This window comes from Phyllobates terribilis, unplaced genomic scaffold, assembly GCF_046119375.1.
Source record: "Phyllobates terribilis strain yellow unplaced genomic scaffold, ASM4611937v1 Scaffold_5__5_contigs__length_657084704, whole genome shotgun sequence".
Classification (NCBI taxonomy): Eukaryota; Metazoa; Chordata; class Amphibia; order Anura; family Dendrobatidae; genus Phyllobates; species Phyllobates terribilis.
Window position 1 is genome coordinate 96,751,596 of NW_027362765.1, and position 13,560 is coordinate 96,765,155.

Genomic DNA, 13,560 nt, shown 5'->3' on the forward strand with positions numbered 1-13,560 from the left:
ATATGAGCCCCTTTATACAGATCTCTATAATAATCCCCAATGATCCTGTGGACTTTCTCCGGCTCTGACTGCTCCACCCCATTCTCATCTAACAAGCCAGTGATCAGCTTCTTACTAACCCTGTTCTTACAGGCAATAAAGGGATCTGGGTTATGGACGCCCCAACTATCAAACTGTCCCTCCGCCTTGAGAGACTTGAGGCGATCGTACTGCAGCTCCCTCATCCGCTGCTTTATATGGCTGACGCTCCGTCCGTCCACCTCCTCACCACCATTCATCCTGCTGTATAGCCGGCTGAGGTGCAGTCTCAGGGCTGTGTATCTCATATAATCCATATTACTACGTCTCCTGGCTGCTCGTATAATAAACTGCTTGATGTCACTCTTCATGATCTCCCACCACTCAGCAGTGTCATCACACATACACTGGGTGGTCCTACGTTCATTATAGAATGTGGTGAAGGCCTCTCTGAACCGAGGATCTTGGACCACAGAGCTATTCACCTTCCAGTACCCCTTTCCACAGACCACAGCTTGGGCCAGATCCAGCGTCACACTCACCATACAATGGTCCGAATACTCCAGGGGGCTGATCCTGTACTGAGAGCATCTCACCTCCCTCTTTATATACACCCGGTCTATCCTACTGGCATTACCACCCTTATGGTAAGTGTACGTCTTACTGGTATGATGAGACCCATAGGGGTCTACTAGGTGGGCCTGCTGGACTATATTATTAAGGAACATCTCATCATATCTTAGTTGCTTATGACTGCTGGATCTGTCCACATTACAGGACACATTATTAAAGTCCCCACACAATATAAATACTTTAGATGTAAAGCAATATGGTTTCATGTGGTCAAATAGTTCCCTCCGCTCTTTCCTGGTCTGCGGAGCATAAATGTTTATCGCTCTATAATGGATGGAGTCCAATGTAAAGTCCAGCATCAGACAGCGACCCGGACAGATCTCCAGGACTCTGTCCACCTGGACATTCATGGTATTAAAGAGGACCCCCACACCGTCATTTCTCTCCAGACCGAAGGACCAGTATGACGGCCCAAGTCTCCAGTCTCTCTTGGCTACATACACATGAGCATTGCTCTTCAAATACGTCTCCTGCAAGAAGAAGACGTCAGCTCTCTCGTCAGACAAACGCTGGTAAATCGCCTGCCGCCGGCTCACAGTCCTCACACTGTTCACATTAATGGAGTTTATTCTCAGCCGCATCCTGATCACTTAGACTTTCTGGTCTTCTTCCTCCTTCCACTGCTGTCACCTGTAGTGCCCCATCTCTTTGTGGACACGGGAGGGTCAGGATCCCCCTCATCAGAGACGTTTTCGAGGACGCATGAAGGACTTTGCTCCATTTGTGACTCTTCATCTTGGTCTTCTCCCAGCACATTGTAACGTCCAGGACTTATCGCCAGCACTGGAGGCTCAGAGGTTTTCTGTACTGTTGTGACTTTTCTGGTGGGATCCACAGATGCATTTTTTCTTTTTACGGTCACAAAGCCTTCGTCATCCACACTGGACAGTGCAGGCGGACTAACTGCTTCCACAGATGTACTGGGCTGATGTTTGGATGGTTTGGTGGCAGGCTTTCTGGACACCTTAGGCCTCTCTTTAACAACTGGCATTTTAGGCCCTACTTTAGTGGCTGATCGAAGCTTAGGTCTTATTATATTGGCTGATGGCAGTTTAGGTCTTTCTTTAGTGGCTGGTGGGCCTTTAGGTGGTTCTTCAGTGGCTGGTGGTCCTAGTAGTGCAGCATCCGTTAGTACCTCAGACTCTGGAGCAGGTTCACTGATACTGTGACTTCTGTCCTCATCCATACCAGCTTCTGGGACATCAGAACCTCTGGTGACATCTTCTTGAATAACTTCTGAGGAGGTCTGGCCATTATATTTATTGTGTTCTGCATGCCGGCAATCCCGGAACGTATGCCCTGGTTCTGAGCACAGATTACAGATGACGGGTCCTGTGCATTTGTCCTTTGTATGACCTGACTGTCCACATAATGAGCATGTGATACGAGAGCAGTTTATGGCGAGATGCCGGCCCCCACATCTATGGCACAGACGTGGCTGACCAGGGTAGTAGCATATCCCCCTCTCTGAGCCCAGGTAGAAGGAGTGCGGCAGGTGTCTGGTCACACCGCTCTCTTGTATCAGCTGGATTTTCAGTGTATATCCTCCATTCCATATCTGCTCCTCATCATAGATCTTGTCAGGATGACTTCTCACTATGCACTGCCGGTTCAGCCAGTGCTGCAGATCCGCCACCGCCACCACCTCAGACTGGAACAGGACAGTGGCCGTTATCTCCTGCGGCTTAGACAGCTGGATACAATGGAGGTGATCCCAGATCTCATCTTCTCTGGTGTCATTATAGATGTTCCAGAACAAATCCAGATCGCACTGGAGCTTAAAGCTGATGTCATAGATCCTGCTGGATGGGATATGGATCAGAGCGTAGACCTCAGACGCATTGAACTTCATGAAGTCTTTTAGGAGAACTTTCCCAATGTAAATTCTGGATGGGATGTTCTCCTCTGGTCCTGTGTATTTTATCCTGACTGCGTTTCTCCTCTGAGGCGGGGGGTTCACTGGTCTGGTGACATTAGAGAACAGTCTCCTGAACTGATGGTCAGCAGATGGGTCAGTGCCGTAGCTTTCACCAGCCGCAGATGGGTCAGTGCCGGAGCTTTCACCAGCCGCAGGTGGATCAGTGCTGGAGATCTCCACCGCTGCTGGAGGATTAGTACTGGAGCTCTCCCTAGCTCCATGATTACTGACACCTGACTGTGCTGCAACAACACCCAGATCTACTACTGATGGTTGCACAGTATTGTCTCTATTCACTGACATGGAGGGTTGAGAGTCCATTACCACTGCAGTGTGGTCTCCATCCGCTGACATACATGACATAGAGTCCATCACCACTGATTGCTGCACAGTATTATCTTCATTCACTGACATGGAGGGTTCAGAGTCCATTATAATATTTGTATTATCTGTTGTAGACAGACATTCACTAGCACCAGTGAGCGGGGTCTCACTCACAGCGCTGAGGGGGGTCTCACTCACAGTATCAGTACAGGGTGCACTTTCTTTCTCACTCTCAGCAGCTGAGCTCACTTCATTGCTGCATAGAGAGGTCACTGCAGTTAACCCCTCGTTTGCTGGCACACTTTCCTCTGCAGCACTTTCTGGTGTCTCGGACCCCTCACATTGTGCCCCTGATATCAGCGCTGCACTTCTCACTGGGCTTCCTTGCTCCACAATGCTGTACACAGTTTTATATTTAATGTCCTTATTCCCAATAAAGTGTTTTCTGCTCACAGTCTGGGATCTGGATTCTTTTTTTTTCTCTTTAGCCCAAGTCTCCTTTCTGGGCACAGAGTTTAAACCTTTCTCCAGTTTTTCTTTCCTGATCAGCAGCTCTCGGCTGCAATCATCCAGACACTCACACTTCATCAGTTTTACCTTAGGATCAGTCTCTTTCTTAATTTCTTCTTTTAGTTTGCTGATATGCAATTCCAGCTTAAATATACTTTGCCTTGTAACTTTAGCATTTAATCCTCCAACATAACAAGCAGGTTTAGAAGACTCACCAGCCACCATCTCCAGCTTTCCATTACCATCAGGTGCAGGCTGCAGGCCAGACTCCAGACCAGGGGCTTTCCCTGGATCATCAGCCCAGCTCCCCTCCCCTCCACCTGGGTCAGAAGCCATGCCTCCGCCCTGCTGAGAGCTCTCAAGCACACGTCTATCCTCTCCTATGGACAAGAATAGAACTACTGTAATACTGTCCCTATGTACAAGATTATAACTACTATAATACTGTTCCCATGTACAAGTATATAACTACTATAATACTGCTCCTGTGTACAAGAATATAACTACTATAATACTGCCCCCTATGTACAAGAATATAACTACTGTAATACTGTTCCTATGTACAAGATTATAACTACTATAATACTGTTCCCATGTACAAGAATATAACTACTATAATACTGCTCCTGTGTACAAGAATATAACTACTATAATACTGCTCCTATGTACACGAATAAAACTACTTTAATACTGCACTTATGTACAAGAATATAACTACAATAATGCTGCCCCTATGTACAAGATTATAACTACTATAATACTGCTCCCATGTACAAGAATATAACTACTATAATTCTTCTCCTATGTACAAGAATATAACTACTATAATACTGCTCCTATGTACAAGCATATAACTACTATAAAACTGCCCCTATGTACAAGATTATAACTACTATAATCAGGGCCGCCATCAGGGCATTACTGCCCTTACTGCTGTATGGGGCCCGATGAACAGCAGTAAAGAGCAGGGGCCCGGGTCCGATCTGGGGCACCCTTCCTCTTGTGCTTCTGCTCACTGGCCCCGGGGTATCGTGTGCCTGCGTGCCGCTGCTGTCAGTGTAAGTCTCCTCCGCACAGGGAGCCTTAGAGCTGCACGGACGTCAAAACTGAACGGCCGTGCAGCTCCGACGGAGTCCCTCCTCCCCTTCAGTGACGTGCTGGAGACGGCACGTACGCGATGACGTCATCCCATACTCGCCGGCATCAAGCGCAAGAATGCTATGGGGATTGCATAAGAGGTAAGTATGAAAACTTTCTTTTTTTAAATAGAATTAAATGGTCTTGGTGGACAGCACCAAGACCATAATGAACTGGGAGTGGGGGTGAGGTGAGCACATGATGAACTGGGAGTGGAGGTGGCTAATGATGAATTGGGAGTGGGGGTTGGGGAGAGCACATGATGAACTGGGAGTGGGGAGTGGGGGGTGGGGAGAGCTAATGATGAACTGGGAGTAGGGGGTGGGGAGAGCGAATGATGAATTGGGAGTGGGGAGAGATAATGATGAACTGGGAGTGGGGAGGTGGGGAGAGCTAATGATGAACCGGGAGTGGGGGGTGGGGAGAACCCATGATGAACTGGGAGTGGGGAGAGCACATAAGAAACTGAGAGTGGGGGGTGGAGAGAGCTAATGATGAATTGGGAGTGGTGGGTGGAAAGAGCAAATGATGAAGTGGGGGTGGGGAGAGTAAATAATGAATTGAGGGTGGGGGACAACAAATGATGATGATTTGGGGTGGGGAGAGTAAATGATGATGAAGTGGGAGTGGTACAGAGAGAGGATATGAAAAGAATGAATTGGGGCAGAGGGGGGCATATAAATATAATGAATCGGGAGAGTGGGAGTGTTGAAGATGCAGGAGTGTGATTGGTAATAAATTGGGGGAACGGGTACAGGTTCTAATTAGTTTATATATTTATTAGGTGGGGAAAGTGGCTATTTGCAGTTAGTGGGGGCACAGTGGTGGATTACAATTTATATTTGGAATGGTGAGTTGCATAATAACTAAATATATTCAGCTTCGTAATGTAGAAGTTGGGGAATGTGCTCTAGATAACTGTTATTTTATGCAGAAACGAGTTCTGGCTGGAAGAAGTGATGGCGGTCTGCGCTTGATGAAGGAGAAAAGCAAAGATGAAGGACTTCAACTAGAGATGTCACTGGTGAGTCAGTGTGTTATCTGTACACTGACACTATACACTATATACAGAGCTCCTGTGTATAATGTCACTGGTGATCACTGTATTACCTGTACAATGACACTATATACAGAGCCCCTGTGTATAATGTTACTGGGGATCCCTGTATTACCTGTACACTGACACTATACACAGAGCACCTGTGTATAATGTCACTGGTGATCACTGTATTACCTGTACAGTATACACCAGGGCTCGACAAACCCAGGCGCCTGGTCGCCAGTGGCGCCTAGAAAATGTTGTCTGGCGCCTAGAAAATGTTGCCTGGTGCTTGAGGAGTTGAGAAGAAAAAAAAATACTCTCAATCCAATCCCACCTCCTGCACAGAGTCATCCAATCGGAGGAAGCAGGGACAGTATCGCTCAGGCCGCCTTCTCCACTTTGCTCCGCCCCCCTTATGCTCCGGGACTGGACAGGGAGAGTTGGGTTACGGGGGAAGCAGGGCCGGCGTCAGCACCCGGCGTACCCGGGCAAGTGCTGGGGCCCTGGAAAATCAGAGGGGCCCAGCCGCCCACTCACTGTCGGGGCCGGGCCCACACACCCACTCACTGTCGGGGCCGGGCCCACACACCCACCCGCCCACTCACTGTCGGGGCCCTGGCCGCTTCCTCGGCACCTGTTCAGGGACACAGGCGCTGCTTGATTGCCGGCACTTCCCCCAGACATGGCCGCGCGCTGTCCGGCTGTGTCTGTAGTAATGACACGGCAGGGTCGACGGCACTGCACCTTTAATTGTGCTTGTGTGTCGCTCCTGCCGCGTCATTACTAGCAGACACAGCCGCACAGCGCGCGGCCATGTCTGGGGGAGTGCCGGCAATCAAACACCGTCGGAGCGGAGGTCCTGCACAGATGGGCGGGAGGGGCCCGGACCCGACCGCAAGTGGGCCCCTCTGATGTTCCAGGGCCATGAAGTCTGTGACACGCCGGGGGCCCTGCACTGCCCCATACCCGAGGAGCTGCTGGACAGGACACTGGACCGGGGACAGGTGAGTGAGGCTTCCCCAATCCCCATATTAAAAATATTAGTAATGGGTCTGTGTGAGTGCATGTATGTGAATGTCAGTGTATATGACTGTGTATATATATTTGTCTGTTTTATCTATGTGTATGTCTGTATGTGTACATATGTCTGCGTACCGTGTGTGCGCGCGCATATGTCTGCGTACCGTGTGTGCGCGCGCATATGTCTGCGTACCGTGTGTGCGCGCGCATATGTCTGCGTACCGTGTGTGCGCGCGCATATGTCTGCGTACCGTGTGTGCGCGCGCATATGTCTGCGTACCGTGTGTGCGCACGCATATGTCTGCGTACCGTGTGTGCGTGCATATGTCTGCATACCGTGTGCGCGCGCGCATATGTCTGCGTACCGTGTGCGCGCGCGCATATGTCTGCGTACCGTGTGTGCGTGTGCATATGTCTGCGTATGTGAAGGATGAGGGGGCAGGCTGGGCCATGTGTAATAAATAAATATATATATATATATATATATACATATATATTTATTTATTTCTCCGCCGTATCTGTGCATCATGAATCGTGTATGTGTTAAAAGGGCCCACTGAGACTCTTTCGCCCGGGGCCCAGAAAAACCTGGAGCCGGCCCTGGGGGGAAGGATCGCTGTGGCCGGGGGCCCGTTCTCATCTTCCGCTACCTGTGTAAGTACATACAAAGGCCGTGCTCCCCAGGGAGACGCCGTGTGTGAGGGGGTCTATATGTACAGTTTGTCAACAAAAAAAATTCTGGCTCCTAAATTTTTTGGCTGGCTCCTAGATTCTGAACAACTTTGTCGACCCCTGGTATACACTGTATACAGAGGTCCTGTGTATGATATCACTGATGATCCCAGTATTACCTGTACACTGACACTATATACAGAGCTCCTGTGTATGTCGTTACTGGTGATCACTGTATTACCTGTACACTGACACTATACACTGTATACTATGTACAGAGCTCCTGTGTATAATGGCACTTATGGTAATATTAGTATTGTATTTTTTTATTAATAATCAGTATTGTAGTATTCGGTCACTATGTGGTGGAAATATGTGGTCTGGTCACGGTGTGGAGGTATTTGTTTCTTTTATGTATTATTCAGTCACTGGTGGTAATGTGTGGTCTAGTCATTGTTCCTTGTATGTGGCATTATTCGGTCACTATGTGGTGATAATATGTGGTCTGGTCATGATGTGGCAGTATGTGTTCCTTATACGTGGTATTATTCGGTCACTATGTGGTGGTAATATCTGGTCCGGCCATGGTGTGATGGTATTTGTCCCTTGTATGTGGTATTATTGGTCAATTAAAAAAAATAAGTTAGAGTAGAGTAGGGCCCTGCCAGAAGAGTCTACCTTGTCGTGGTGGCGGCTTAAAAAATCTTTTGGCCAAAAGAAAAGCTGCTGGCTATGTATGTGATATGGTGTTCGATGGGAAGTGTTAATGTGTGATTGGTGAGGCCATGGTGTTTTCCAAGAGTGGGGCTGTAATGCACACACCCGAACTGACTGGCGTGTGCATGTTTATGTAGTGATTCCACTGTGCCATGAACCCGGAGAGTGCCTGGAGGGGCGTAACTAAGTATCTGCCCGATCCAAGGTCGCACGACGGCATACGACGCCAGTGCACCAGGGAGGAACCGAGCAGAGGAACCAGGGTCTACTCCAGGTCAGACTCCGGACACGGCTGTTGACCCACACCGGGGAATACTGGAACAGGCAGACTAGAGCGCAGGCTGGGTAGGGTCCAGTACAGACTGGGAGACAAATTCGAAACCGCAGACGCGGTGGACAGGGCCGAGCAAAGCGAAAACCGCAGACGCGGCGGACAGAGCCGAGCAAAGCGAAAACCGCAGACGCGGCGGACAGAGCCGAGCAAAGCGAAAACCGCAGACGCGGCGGACAGAGCTGAGCAAAGCGAAAACCGCAGACGCGGCGGACAGAGCTGAGCAAAGCGAAAACCGCAGACGCGGCGGACAGAGCTGAGCAAAGCGAAAACCGCAGACGCGGCGGACAGAGCTGAGCAAAGCGAAAACCGCAGACGCGGCGGACAGAGCTGAGCAAAGCGAAAACCGCAGACGCGACGGACAGAGCTGAGCAAAGCGAAAACCGCAGACGCGGCGGACAGAGCTGAGCAAAGCGAAAACCGCAGACGCGGCGGACAGAGCTGAGCAAAGTGAAAACCGCAGACGCGGCGGACAGAGCTGAGGAAAGCGAAAACTGCAGACGCGGCGGACAGAGCTGAGCAAAGCGAAAACCGGAGACGCGGCGGACAGAGCTGAGCAAAGCGAAAACCGCAGACGCGGCGGACAGAGCTGAGCAAAGCGAAAACCGCAGACGCGGCGGACAGAGCTGGGCAAAGCGAAAACCGCAGACGCGGCGGAAAGAGCTGAGCAAAGCGAAAACCGCAGACGCGGCGGACAGAGCTGAGCAAAGCGAAAACCGCAGACGCGGTGGGAACAGGGCTCTGTTCACACGGAACAGACTAGAAGGGAAAGGCAGAACCAGATACCCACAGGGTACTTGCAGAGAAGTAGCGAGTGGACCACAAACTCACAAACGGAAGTATAGTGACAACGAGCAGGAGTTAGGTACGAGTTCAGACTCTGCAGAAAAAGGAAGGGAACGGACATAGAGGGAAAACAGGTAAAGGATAGGAGAGAGTTCAGACTGGAACTGAGTGTACGGAGGAGACCGACACTGCAGCGGAATACAGGAGCGGGTCTGGGAATACGGCACCCAGAAGGCGGGAGGAACAGGCTAGGAGCGTGTTCAGACAGGACAGACAAGATACAGGAACGGATCTAGGTAATCGGCCCCTAGAAGGCGGGAGGAACAGGCTAGGAGCGTGTTCAGACAGGCCTAGAAATAGCCTCCAGGATAGGCAGACAAGAGAACACAGAGAACCGCAAGGCAGGAGACATAGACAGGACTCAGTTCAGACACGGGAACTGATACCGCAAGGCAGGAGACATAGACAGGACTCAGTTCAGACACGGGAACTGATACCGCAAGGCAGGAGACAAAGACAGGACTCAGTTCAGACACGGGAACTGATACCGCAAGGCAGGAGACATAGACAGGACTCAGTTCAGACACGGGAACTGATACCGCAAGGCAGGTAACATAGACAGGACCTGGCATGTCAGAGACAAAAGCCAACTGACAGGGCAAGATGCTCAGGCATCAGTTAATTGGGGCAGCTGATTTAAATACCAGGTGATAGACAGCAATAGGCTGAGGACGCACAAGGGGTGTGCCTGCAGCAGGTACAAAAAGCAGGAAGTGATCGGGCGCCGCCCTTAAGCAGCAGACACAGAAGCAAACAGACAGCATGGAGGGAAGCCAGAGAGACACCCTGGACTGGAGATCAAGTACGCGTTCTTGCACAGTGGGAGATGGACCACTACGCAAGGACGCCGCCAGGTATGTTACAGTACCCCCCCCTTACGCCCCCTCTTCAAGCCTGCCAGAATGTTCCGCAGGGAATTCGAGGGCCAATCCTTTACTTCAAGGAGATCACTTCCACTGTCCACTGGAGAAACTGGTCTCATCTGGATAGCTAGGATGCTACCTCCTATCCAGCCATCCTCAGCAACAGACGAAACGGGTGGAGTACCAGGAACAGCACACAAGGAAGTCTCTCTCCACTTATTATCAGGTAGTACCCCAGAGGGTTCAGGAGACAACTGGAAGTCCTCCGTCGGGTTGGAGGAGTGCAGAGACTCGGAGGTAACCTCTGCTTCGGGGTACATCTTGTCAAACTCACAGGATGAAATGGGCGAGGTATCAGGTACAAGGTGTAGAAAAGTCCCTGTTACCTTGTTATCTGGTGGTACCCAGGAGAATTCAGAAAACAACTGGGGGTCCTCCGCCGGGTCGGAATAGTGCAGAGACTCGGGGGTAACCTCTGCTTCGGAGTACACTAGGTCGGACTCGCTGGATGAAGCGGGCGAGGTATCAGGTACCGAATATAGAAGAGTACCTGTCCATTCGTTATCAGGTAGCACCCCGAAGGGTTCAAGAGACAACTGGAGGTCCTCCGCCTGGTCGGAGGGGTGTAGAGACTCGGGGGTAACCTCTGCTTCAGAGTACACTAGGTCGGACTTGCTGGATGAAGCGGGCGAGGTATCAGGTACTGAGTATAGGAGAGTACCTGTCCATTCGTTATCAGGTAGCACCCCGAAGGGTTCAGGAGACAACTGGAGCTCCTCCGCCTGGTCGGAGGGGTATAGAGACTCGGGGATAACCTCTGCTTCGGAGTACACTAGGTCGGACTCACTGGAAGAAGCGGCCGAGGTATCAGGTACCGAGTATAGGAGAGTCTCTGTCCATTCGCTATCAGGTAGCACCCCGAAGGGTTCAGGAAACAACTGGAGGTCCTCCGCCTGGTCGGAGGGGTGTAGAGACTCGGGGTAACCTCTGCTTCGGAGTACACTAGGTCGGACTCACTGGAAGAAGCGGGCGAGGTATCAGGTACCGAGTATAAGAGAGTCTCTGTCCATTCGCTATCAGGTAGCACCCCGAAGGGTTCTGGAGACAACTGGCGGTCCTCCGCCTGGTCAGAGGGGTGTAGAGACTCACGGGTAACCTCTGCTTCAGAGTACACTAGGTGGGACTCACTGGACGAAGCAAGCGAGGTATCAGATCCAGGATATAGGAAAGTCTCTGTCCATTCACCACCAGGTGGCACCCCGAAGGGTTCTGGAGACAACTGGAGGTCCTCCGCCTGGTCAGAGGGGTGTAGAGACTCGGGAGTAACCACTGCTTCGGAGTACACTAGGTTGGACACAGTGGACGAAGCGAGCGAGGTATAAGGTACAGAGTATAGGAGAGTCTCTGTCCTTTCGCTACCAGGTAGCACCCCGAAGGGTTCTGGAGACAACTGGAGGTCCTCCGCCTGGTCGGAGGGGTGTAGAGACTCGGGAGTAACCTCTGCTTCGGAGTACACTAGGTTGGACTCACTGGACGAAGCGAGCGAGGTATCAGGTACAGAGTATAGGAGAGTCTCTGTCCTTTCGCTACCAGGTAGCACCCCGAAGGGTTCAGGAGACAACTGGAGGTCCTCCTCCTGGTCGGAGGGGTGTAGAGACTCGGGGGTAACTACCACTTTGGGGTACCCATTGTCAGGCTCACAGGACGAAGCGGACAAAGTATCGAGTACCGGGTGTAGAGAAGTCTCTCTCCATTTGTCATCGAGTGGTATCCCGGAGGATTCAGGAGGCAACTGGGGGTCCTCCGCCAGGTAGTAGAGGTGCACAGACTCTGAGGTAACCACAGCTTTGGAGCATCCTTGGACATGCACACCGGTTAAAGTGGGTGAAGCATCTGATGCCGGGTGCAGGAAGTTCTCCTGTGTGGAGTCTGGATGGGCAGAAGTTTCTTCGGGCAGGAGAACTGGTGCACTACCCACGCACATTACCTGTTGGGGCTTCTCCGGGATACAGGGAGATGAAGCTTCAGTAGGGACTTCAAGGTTGGGGTCAGGAGGTCTCAGGGAGGACAGACCCTGGCGTGACGGCTTGCCTCTACGTCTAGCACGTCTGGACTGCCTCTTGAGGTTGGGAGAAGTATTCCGGAAAGCGTAGTCACCCTGTGAGGATTCTGGGTGGGCAGTAGTCTCATTTGGCTGGAGGACTATTGCGCTACCCACACACATTACCCATTGGGGCTGCTCCGGGATATTGGGAAGTGAAGCTTCAGCAGGAGCCTCCGGGTTAGGATCATCGAAGACCATTAGAAAGGCCACCAGGAAGGCCATTAGGTCCAGGAGGATCGGATCCTGTGTTTCATATAGGGGGTTGATCCATTCCAAGGCATCACCCGCCAGGTAAGACATAACGAATGCCACCTTAACCCGATCGGTGGGAAAACATAGAGGGTAGAACTTGAAGAGTAGCATGCATTGCTCCACAAATGCACGACTTTGTCTTGGATCCCCATAATAACGTAGCGGATCCGCAGGAACGAGAGCAGATAGATCCATCTGGACGGGTGCGTAATTCGCCTGGAACTCAGCTAAAGGGAAAAAAATATATATTTATTTATTTTAATGCATGTATTCGCTGGAAAACTTCTCAGAGAGCGAAGGCCGTGGGGCTCAACGGGAACCATGGCCTGAGCATGCTGTAATGCACACGCCCGAACTGACTGGCGTGTGAATGTTTATGTAGTGATTCCACTGTGCCATGATCCGGAGAGTGCCTGGATGGGCGTAACTAAGTATCTGCCCGATCCGACCAAGGTCGCACGACGGCATACGACGCCAGTGCACCAGGGAGGAACCGAGCAGAGGAACCAGGGTCTACTCCAGGTCAGACTCCGGACACGACTGTTGACCCACACCGGGGAATACTGGAACAGGCAGACTAGAGCGCAGGCTGGGTAGGGTCCAGTACAGACTGGGAGACAAATTCGAAACCGCAGACGCGGTGGACAGGGCCGAGCAAAGCGAAAACCGCAGACGCGGCGGACAGAGCCGAGCAAAGCGAAAACCGCAGACGCGGCGGACAGAGCCGAGCAAAGCGAAAACCGCAGACGCGGCGGACAGAGCCGAGCAAAGCGAAAACCGCAGACGCGGCGGACAGAGCCGAGCAAAGCGAAAACCGCAGACGCGGCGGACAGAGCTGAGCAAAGCGAAAACCGCAGACGCGGCGGACAGAGCTGAGCAAAGCGAAAACCGCAGACGCGGCGGACAGAGCTGAGCAAAGCGAAAACCGCAGACGCGACGGACAGAGCTGAGCAAAGTGAAAACCGCAGACGCGACGGACAGAGCTGAGCAAAGCGAAAACCGCAGACGCGGCGGACAGAGCTGAGCAAAGCGAAAACCGCAGACGCGGCGGACAGAGCTGAGCAAAGCGAAAACCGCACACGCGGCGGACAGAGCTGAGCAAAACGAAAACCGCAGACGCGGCGGACAGAGCTGAGCAAAGCGAAAACCGCAGACGCGGCGGACAGAGCTGAG